A 10588-nucleotide genomic window follows, 5' to 3' on the forward strand; every position below is an offset into this window, starting at 1 on the left:
GTTTAGAAAAGACACTAAACAAACCACTATAACCCACAGCAAACAATAACAACAAAGTCTGAAGAAAGGAAAATTTGATTTCCAGAGATACCACATTATAATATTTTTAAAAGTCTAGTTTTCAACAAAAAATTATGAAGCATGCAAAGAAATAAGCAAGTATGGCCCATTCACAAGAAAAAACTATCATTGAGAAAGTACAGAAGTTATACTTACTAAACAAAGAGTTTAAATCAACTGTCATAGATATGCACAATGAGCTAAAGAAAACCATGTACGAAGAACAAAAGGTAGCCAGTAAAACAATGTATGCACAAAGTGAGATTACCAATAAAGAGACACAAATTATAAAAAGGAACCAAATAGAAATTCTGGAGTTGAAAAGTAGAATAAAACAAAGTGAAAATTTTGCGAGATTGAGCAGACTTCAGCAGGCAGAGGAAAGTGTCAGTGAACTCTAAGACAGGACAATTGAAAGTATTCAGTGTGAGGACCAGAAAGAAAAAAGAATGAAGAAAAGTAAAAGGAGCCTGATGATCTGTGGAACACCATCAAACCAAACAAAATACGCATTATGGGAGTCCCAGGAAGAGAAGAGAGGAGGAAAGGACAAGAAAGACTATTTGAAGAAAGAATGGCTGGAATTTTCCCAAATTTGATGAAAGAGAATCTATACATCCAAGAAGCTGAGTGAATTCAAAGTATAAACTAATAGAGATCCACCCCCCCACACACAAATTTGTCAAAACCCGAACTGTTAAAACCCAAAGACAAAGAGAGAATCTTGAAAGCAGCAAGAGAGAAGGGAATTGTTATAAGCAAGGAAACCTCAATAAGATTAACAATTCATTCTCATCAGAAATCATGGAGGTCAGAAGGCAGTGCAATGACATACTTAAAGTGCTGAAAGAAAAAAAAACAGCTGACAATCCAAAATTCTATCTACAGCACAACTATCATTCAAAAATGAATGTGAAATTAAAGCATTCCCAAATTAAAATATATGTATATATATGAGAAAGTCCATCCTAGTAGACCTGAATCAATAAGAAATGATAAAGGGAGTCCTCCAGGCTTAAATGAAAAGATACTAGACATTTATTCATGTGAAGGAATAAAGAACACTGATAAAGGTAACCATAGTTAAATATAATTGCTATTATTATTTAATTTTTGATTTGTAACTCCTCTTTTCCCCTAGATGATTTCAAGGGCCAATGTATAAAACAATAATTATAAGTCTATATTAATGGTCACTTGATGTATAAGGATATAATTTGTAACAAGAACAACATAAGGGGGCGTGGTTTCCAGAGTTGTATAGGAGCACAGTGTTTGCATACTATTGAAACTAAGTTGGTATTAATTCAAACTAGGCTGTTATTGGTTTAAGATATTAATTGTAATTCCCAGAGTAAGCACTGAGAAAATAATGACTAAAAATTATATAGAAAAGACAATGAGCAGGGAATAAGATCACTGCACTAAACAATAAATGGGAGAAAAAAATCCTGAAGAAAATATATATAATATATATAATCTAAAAATATAAATAAATAAATAAATGGGGGGTGCAAGCATAGATCAGTAGCAGAATCCTGCCATGTGGGAGATGCAAGTTTGAGTCCTGGTCCATGAACTCCCCAAAAAACAAACAAGAAAGACAATCAAAAACCAACCAAACAAATAAAAATTCAACAAATGGTGCTGCAATAATGGGATACTCACAAGGAAAAAGAATGAACTGTGACCCTGCCATACAACATACATACATACATAATTAATTAATTAATTAATTAAGATGTAAATAAAGTCAGAAATGGAGGAATTTAAGAACCAAAACTATATGACATATAGAAAACAAATTTTAAAATGGCAGATGTAAGTTCTTCTTTATCATTAATTACTTTGTAAGTTTAAATGGATTGTTACGTTTTCTGTGGCAGACTGTGTTATGAACCCCAGAGAAAACATGTTCTTAATCTTAACCCACATTCCTGTAGGTGTGTATCCATTTTAGTAAGATCTTTTGAAGATTTTAATTTTAGTTAATTTGTGGCCCACTGAATCAGTTTGGGAGTTAAGCACATCACTGGAGACTTTATGAAGGGAAAGCCATGGGGAGGAACAGGAAGTTGAAGTCAAAGGAATCCAAAAGAAAAGGCGAGGATATTGTCATGTGACCGGAAACCCTAGGAACCCAAGGATTGCTGGCCAACAAGAATGTTACTGTCCCAGGGAGCAAGCAAGACATCTATCCTCTTAAACTGAAAGCCAATAAATGCCTCATGTAAAGTCAACCCATCCTGTGGTATTTGTCTTAGTAGTCTTGAAACTAAGACACTTTCCAGTGAAAAGTTAGAGATTGGCAGAAAGAAAAGAAAACATTCAAAAAAGACCCAAATATATTGTTTCAGTTTACTAATGCTGCCAGAATGCAATATACCAGAAATGGATTGGCTTTTACATAGGGGATTTATTAGGTTATAAATTTACATGCTAAGGGAGTAAACATGTCCAAACTAAGGCATTCAGAGAAAGATACCCTGACTATGAAGAAATGTCACCAGCATCTGGAACAACTCTGTCAGCTGGGAAGGCTTATGGCTGGCATTTGCTTGTCCTTGTTGCTTTCAGCTCTGATTCCAGTGGCTTCTTCTCTAAGCCCCTGTGGGCCCTCATTTAGCTTCTTTAGGGGAAATTCTGGATTTCATCTCTTAGCTTAGCATCTCCAAACATCTCTGTCTGTCTGTCCTCTCTAAAATGTCCCTCTCTGAAAGGACTCCAGTAAGCATATTAATACTCACCTTGAATGGGTGGGTCATGTCTCCATGGAAACAACTTAATTGAGAGGTCCCGCCCAACAATAGGTTTATACTTACATGATTGGATTAGAAGAACATGACTTTTCTGGGATACACAACGGTTTCAAACCAGCATCTCTATATTTTCTACAAGAGACCCACGTTACATCCAAAACCTAAAAGTGAAACCTATTTTTATTCCATGCAAATAGTAGCCAAAAGAGAGTCAAGGTGGCTATATTAATACTAGACTCAAAACACTTTAAGTCAATAATTGTTATAAGAGACAAACAAGGGCATTATATATTCATAAAATGGTAAATTCATCAAGAAGATATAACAATTATAAATATATGCATATGTAACAGAGCACGAAAATATATGAAGTAAAAATAGGCAGAACTGAAGGAAGCAATAGATGGTTCTGCATTAACATACTTTCAATAATGCATCACACCTGATGGTTCATATGCTAACGAGACAACAGAGAGGGGCTAGCCACACCTGCAGTTTTAGGGTGCTGGCTGGCCACATCAGAAAGACCAGCCAAGTGATTAGGGGATTATCAGCCCATTGCCCAAACCTCTGGGAGGTGGGAGGGAGCTGCAGATTGAGATAACCATATAGACATAGATTCCATCAGTCATGCCTATGTGATGTGACCTCAGGTAAACTCAAGACACTCAAAGCCCAAGCGCTTCCACGATTAAGATATATCTCTGGCAGGAGGGTGACATATCTTAATATGTCTTGAATCCATGTAGAGAGGACATAGAAGTTTGCATTTGTGATCCTCCCTGAACTTGCCCTATGTGTTTCTTTTTTTCTTCTTATTTATGTCCTTTTATTATAATGAAACTATAATAATAAGTACAGCAATTCCAGAGAGTTCTGTGAATTGTTTTAGTGAATTATCAAACCCAACATAAAGTGAGAACCCCCAAATTTATAGCCAGTTGATCAGGAGTGCAGGTGCCCTGGGCCCCTGAACTTGTTACTAGTGCCTGAAAGGCAATCTTGTAGGGGATTATCCTTATTCTGTGGTGTCTGGCCTAACTCTAGGTAGTTAAGAGTCAGAATTTTATTTTATTTTGTTTTATTACTGAAGTATTTGGAGTTGGTGTCAGAAGCACCAACTGTGGAAGCTGCAGAAGTTTGTGATAACCTACACCCAGTACAATTGACCCTTTGATGCCTTGATGTCAATTTAAACCTTGGTGACTGTGGAGATTTTTAGACAGTGAGAGAACTGCATCCATATGGGGCAAAGTAGGCACTTGACCAAGAGAGGGCCAATGGTTAGGTGGCCATCAAAAACATGAACTTTAGGCAAAATGGTAGCATAGGAAGTTTTATAAATTGCTCCCTCCACTAGAAAAATGAAGGAGCTAGAAAAAGAGATTGGAATTAATTAGGTGGTAATGCTGGAACCAGAATGGATATTTAGAAAAACTATATGAGTGCCAGAGTAAGTGAGAAGCTGCCTGAAATTCAGCTTTTGTAAGTGAAAGCATGCACCATTGACCAGGCCCCATTGTTCAGTCTTACTGGAGTGGCTGTGGAAATGACTGCAGCTGCAGCAATGCAGCCCAGATCCTGAGAGCGATGGGCTAGGGCCAGAGCTGGCAAAGGAAACGTAGTCCTCTAAAAGTTGAGGTTGAGGGTTGAGGTGGGACTGGGGGATCCCTGAAGGATCAGCACGGAAGCTGACCTTAGTTTTGGCTCTCTGGGCACCAGTGCTTCCAGCCTTCCACTGGCATCCACCTAGAGGTAAAGAACTAGTGTTTTGGAGTTTTTTTTCCTTTTGTGTGTGAGCGTTTCCTGGTCTGAAAGATCCCTGAGGGCACAGCATAGACTCTGGGCTTGGTTTCAGCCCTCTCTGCTGCAGCACCTCCTGGCTTTACACCAGTGGCTGTCAAGATTTAAAGACCCAGTTCACTGTTTCATTTGTTGGGTTTCTTCTTTTTCTTTCGTGTGTTGTTTAGTCTGGCAGGTTCCAGAGCGCCAAATGAAGACGCTAGCCTCAATTTCTCTCAGAAGTAGCATCTTCTGGCCTTACAGTAGCATGTGCAGGGGCATAAAAATCCAGTGCACTCCTCAATCAATCTCTGTGTCTCTCCTCTTTTGATTGTTGTTTGTATCTCAGTGGATATACTTGGTGGAGGGGCATCCTCTTTATCCTGCTCATACTTAGAAATTTCTTCCTCTAGAGAGTCTCAAATCAGTATTGTCAAGGTTAAGGGACTCCACCATGGCAAGGTTGCTTTATAGGATTTTAGGACCCTGGGTTTAAGTCCGGTTCAAATTAACTCCTCTACTGAGCCACAGGCATGTCATGGGTATTTTCCCCTAATCTCTGTTGTGGTAGAGGTATAGGCAGCAGTTTGGCATTTGTTTGCTGGGCCCATAATCCAGTTCAATGTATTAAAACCATACTTGCTAGTGCCTTTTCTGCATCATGGGCTTCCTTTTTTCTCTTCTCTTTTTTTCTCTGTATAAGTTCTTTCAGAATATTTTGGATTTATAGTTTTTAATTTCTGTAAGAATACCCATAGGGCAGACCTTCTGGGTAGTTTTGTGAATAGTTTGGGAGCCTGGTGGCTCACCTGGTAGATGGCAATCTCCTCCCCCAGAGGGTACCAAGTAATCTCCCTGCTGTCAGCGTCCACATCCAGTAAGGTAGCCCTTTTCCATGCTGGTAAGCAGCAGTACTAAGCAAAGCCCAGGCATATTGGCTAAAGATTTTGTAATAGGAAAGCAGGTGAGTTAATTCATTTGGTGTTTTGGGGAGGATCTGACATCAGATGTTCCTTCTTTTTTCTTCTTGTTCTTCTTCTTCTTTTCCATCAGCGACTGTGTTAGAGACCTCCATGTATCTGCCTCTCCATACCCTTTGAAGTCATGAGAACAAGCACAACAGAAGTAAGGGAGGCCGTAGCAAAGGAGATGGGCAAGTTCACTACCCTTGCCTGAACAACAATGACTTTTATTGCCAGGCTTAACTCAACATGGACTGATAGTCTGCAAACTTCACAAAAGGTTGACCCTGGGCCTATTCTGGAGCACAATTAGAATATCCCTATGGCTGCCCCATGCAGCCAATGACAGACATCAGGCTAGACGCAGTGATCAGAGAACTCAAGCCTGACTCTTGATATGTGGGACTCATGCACAAATCAGTTGGGCACTGTGTTGTCACTGCCTTTACAGTGGGAGCCCTAGAGAGTACCAGCCAAACACAGGCTGAACCCAATATGCATCAAATTGGGTGGGATATAGTCAATTAACAAAAATTCTTACCTTGGGTATGAGAGTGTTTAGGGTATGAAGAGATGGCAATACCCAACAAAGACAACATAATACTATGCAGGCCAAAGTGCAAGTGGTTCCATTCTAAAGCAGCTTTTCCATATCACACAGCCAGTTAGTTAGCCAAGGAGAAGTTAGTTAAACCTGTCCAGATGTCCTCAGTCATGGTTTGGCCATCTTTTCATGATACCTATTATTTTAATTGCCTAATTACCTCCTATTCACCCTGTTAACTAGGGTTATGGAAGTGGCCAAACACGTGATGCTACCAGTGGAAAGATGAGATCAACAGCAGTTTATTAGTCACATATACTTACGGCACAGGGAAGGACACTTATGTCACACAAAGCCATGTGTTTTGTGTGAGTGCGGTTGCCCACAGGAAGAGAGTAAAAAACCAGGGGCTTTGGGAGGAAGGTTTTGTGTTATCAAGAGGCAGGAGTGCCACCCTATTGCCACACCAGGGTGAGACTGACTTGTTTGAATAATTTCGCAGATTGGCAAGACACTAATACCTGCTACTCAGAGATAAGCAGGAACTGCACGTGGTCTGTTCTATAAGGAGGACGGTTTGGCTGGGCGATCTTATCCGTGGGAACAAGAGTGGGAAGGACAGCTTGTAATCAGACCATTTGAGGCCTTTCAGTTCCTCCTAGATGTCAAGGCAGTGCATGATATTGGGTCTTAATTTTAGGCCTTACACCACATTCAATGATAGGCTAGCTACAAAAATTATCACTTCAAGTTTTATGATACATGTAGATTAAAACGAAAAGAATGGAACTGCTGGAGTAAGGTGGCCAGCGAAGCTCTCTGCAGGCAACGCTTTGGCGATATCCCCGAGCCCAGCCATGTGAGCGCAGGGGCGGGCCTCGCACGCTGCAGGCAGCCTGGGCTCCGGCCTCTCTTGGTTGTGGGAAGCGGCCTCTGACCAGCGCGGGAGCGGGAGCAGCAGAGGCCAAGGCTCAGGTTCGTCTCTTTCTTCCCCCTGGGTCTGAGCTGGGGGAGGCTCTGCGGCCTGAGAATGGGAATATTCTTCAGCAACATATGAAGACTGTTCAATCACCAGGTGCACCAAGTTATCATTTGGGGGCTGGATAATGCAGGGAAAACTGCCATCCTTTTTTATGAATGAAGTTGAACATATATCCCCTACAACAGGAAATAGTGTAGAAGAGATAACTTGTTAATAATACTTGTTTCCTCATGTGGGATATTGGTGGCCAAGGATCTTTTCATTCTTCTTGAACACTTAATACACTTAAACTGAGTTTGTACTAGTTGTTGTGGACAGTGCAGACAGAGAAAGGATTTCTGTAACTAGAAAAGAAGTGTATAAAATGTTAGCATAAGGGGTACAAGGGTAGTTCAGTGGTAGAATTCTCACCTGCCATGCAGGAGACCTGGGTTCAATTCCTGGCCCATGCACTTCCCCCCAAGCAAAACAAACAAACAAAAATTCAACAAATGGTGCTGCAATAACGGGATACTCACATGGAAAAATAACGAAATGTGAACCCGCCATACAATATACAAAAAAAAAAAAAAAAAGCCAACAAGGCCTAAGAAAAGCAGGATTGCTGATTTTTGCTAATAAGCAAGATGTTAAAGAATGTATGACTGTAGCAGGAATCTCCCAGTTTTTGAAACTAACTTATCTTAAAGATCACCAGTGGCATATCCAGGTGTGCTGTGCTCTTACAGGTGAGGGATTGTGCCAAGGACTTGAAGATGTCACGATTTAAGATTAGATGATCCCTACTGAGCTTTTCTCATAAACTTTGTATAAAGGAAGTGCTGGACTTCAGAAAGCAGCAAAAATTGATGGTTTAGATATATTTAGAATGAATTATTTAAACTTTTATAGGAAGAAAAATTAAGACCACTTATTTGAAGACAAAGATGAAGTTTCACCTTCAAGTTTTGTTTTCTCGTTAGTTCTTCCAAAGTAAGGTCTTAAAGCTGACTGACATTTTTCTCATAATGAAACCTCTCAGGATATTGTGTAGCTAGTGGTACATATAAAGGGAGAGGAAGACGTTGTTAACTTCAAGAGCTTTACTAATCGGTATAACCACCCTACTTGAATGTTGTTCTCTTCTGATTCTATTAAGTTAAAATACAAATCAGCACAAAGAGTCACAGATTTCCAAAATTTTAATGTGTAGTGTTACTATGAAAACTATTTTGCATAGATTGTGTATTTATTGTCTATAATGAATACCTCAAGTTCAAGTTAATGGCTTTTATTTATGTTCTAAAGTAAAGTAATAACCAAATTAATTTATCCTTAGTTATAACCATATGTAATGAATACTGGCATTGGTGTTATGTGCCATTTTGTACTTTTCCATTTAGGTTCTCTGTATTGTGCTAACCAACCCCCAAATCACTGAGCTGTTCTTAAAAAAATAAAGAAAGAAAAAGGAAAAAGAAACGTAAAAGGATGTGAACAGATATACCATTCAAACAGTAATCAAAGGGAAACAAGATTGGCTCCACTAATATCAAAAATGTGTACTTTAAAACAAAGAAAATTACCTTTGATAAAGTGGGACCTTAATAATGATAAGAATCAATTCACCAATGAGACATAACAATCCTAAAATGACACGCACCAGAAAGCAGATTTTCAAAATATCTAAAACAAAACTGACAGAACTGAAAAGAGAAATCGAAAAAATCCATGGTTATAGCTGTGGTCTTCAATACTCCTAATCTCAGGAATTGAAAGACTCTCTAGAGAGGAAATCATCAAGAGTGTAGAACTAAGCCACACTATATATAAAAAAGACCAAGATTTAATTTGCATTTATAAAGCACTTGACACAAAAGAGCAGAAAACACGTGGTTTATAAGCATACATGGTGCATTCACCAAGAACAATCATGTCGTGGGTCATAAAACAAGCTTTTAAAATGCAAAATAATTGAAATCATGCAAATTATGTTGTCTGCCCTGGTTTTAGTTTCCTAGGCTACTCAAAGCAATACATGTAGTTTCAGTTTAAGCAATGGGAATGTATTAGTTTACAGTTAGAGTCCTGGAAAATGTCCAAATCAAAGCACATCTATGTGACATTTTCTTCCTGGAGCCAAGTGCCAGTGATGCTTAGGTCCCCTGCCACGGCCATGTGACAAGATACAAGGAGGTGTCTGCTGGTCTCACCCTTCTCTTCTAGCTTTCAGCTTTTGCTTCCCAGCTTCTTGCTTCTCTCTCTCTCTCTCTCTCTTCTCTCTCTCTCTCTCTCTCTCTCTCTCTCTCTCTCTCTCTCCCTCCCTTCCTCCCTCCCTCCTCCCTCCCTCTCTCTCTCTCTCTCTCTCTCTTTCTCTCTCTCTCCCCCCTCCTCTCCTCTCTCTCTCTTCATTCCATTTATATAGGACTCCTGTAATAGGATTATCACATCCTGATTGAAGTGGGTCACACCTTAACTGAAGTAGCCTCATCAAAAGATCCTACTTACAATGAGTTTACACCCACAGGAACATTTAAGAATATGTTTTTCTGGGTTATATATGCCTACAAACCACCACATTCCTGGGGAACAATTCCCCTCCATCTGCAGACCTGTGAAACTTAGAAAACAAGTTATCTGTTTCCAGTATACAAAGGAGGGACAGGTATAGGATAAATATTCCTTTTCCCATAAGGATAAATTGGAAGGAACACAGGGGTCATGAGTCCCAAATAATTCCAAAACCCTGCAGGGCATACTCCATTAGATTTCAGGGTCTTAGGGTCATCTGTGGAATGTTGTTTTATCCTTTAGGTCTGATGGAGTCGCAGCCCTACGCTTTCCAAGTGCTTGTGCAGCAGTCTTGCTCTCTTTGAACACTAGGGTGAAGGTGCCACCCTCTTCAAGCATGGGGTGATGGCCAGACCCTCTGCAATCTCCAAGTCACAGGTTCAACCCTTTCAGAACAGTGGGGTGGCAGTAAGACTCTTCATGAACAATGGGATGAAAGGCCCATCCTCTTCAAGCACCCAGATAGACTCACCTTTTCCACACACAATGGGTGAGTCCACTCTTGACGTCTTTGGTCTAAACTTCAGCTTCCATGGTTCTTCCCTTGAAGCAAATTTTCCTTCAATCTGTCCCTTTACTGTCCCTCTTAGTCATACAGTGGTTACATTCATATAAATATCACAAAAAAGCTTGCCTGTTTTGCACGTGGTTCACAGAGGTGCAAACCATCAGCCTGTAGAACTTTCCACAAATCCTTCCTGGATAACTACGTTTCCAATCCTGACTTGTACTGAAATGGTTTACTGGTCCAACATTCAGTTAAACTCTCACGTGGAGCACTATCCTCTGGGCACTCACTTTTCAGAAATTGAGGATTTTCCAACCCATCAATTTCCAATTTCTTTGTGCCCAGGAGTTCAGTTCTCAGCTTATCCCTTACCTCTCACATTTTACTATAAACTGCAAGGAGAAGCCAGCCTGCACTGTCCACATTTAGCTTCAAAATCTC

This window comes from Tamandua tetradactyla, chromosome X (assembly GCF_023851605.1).
Source record: "Tamandua tetradactyla isolate mTamTet1 chromosome X, mTamTet1.pri, whole genome shotgun sequence".
In the NCBI taxonomy this organism is placed as follows: domain Eukaryota; kingdom Metazoa; phylum Chordata; class Mammalia; order Pilosa; family Myrmecophagidae; genus Tamandua; species Tamandua tetradactyla.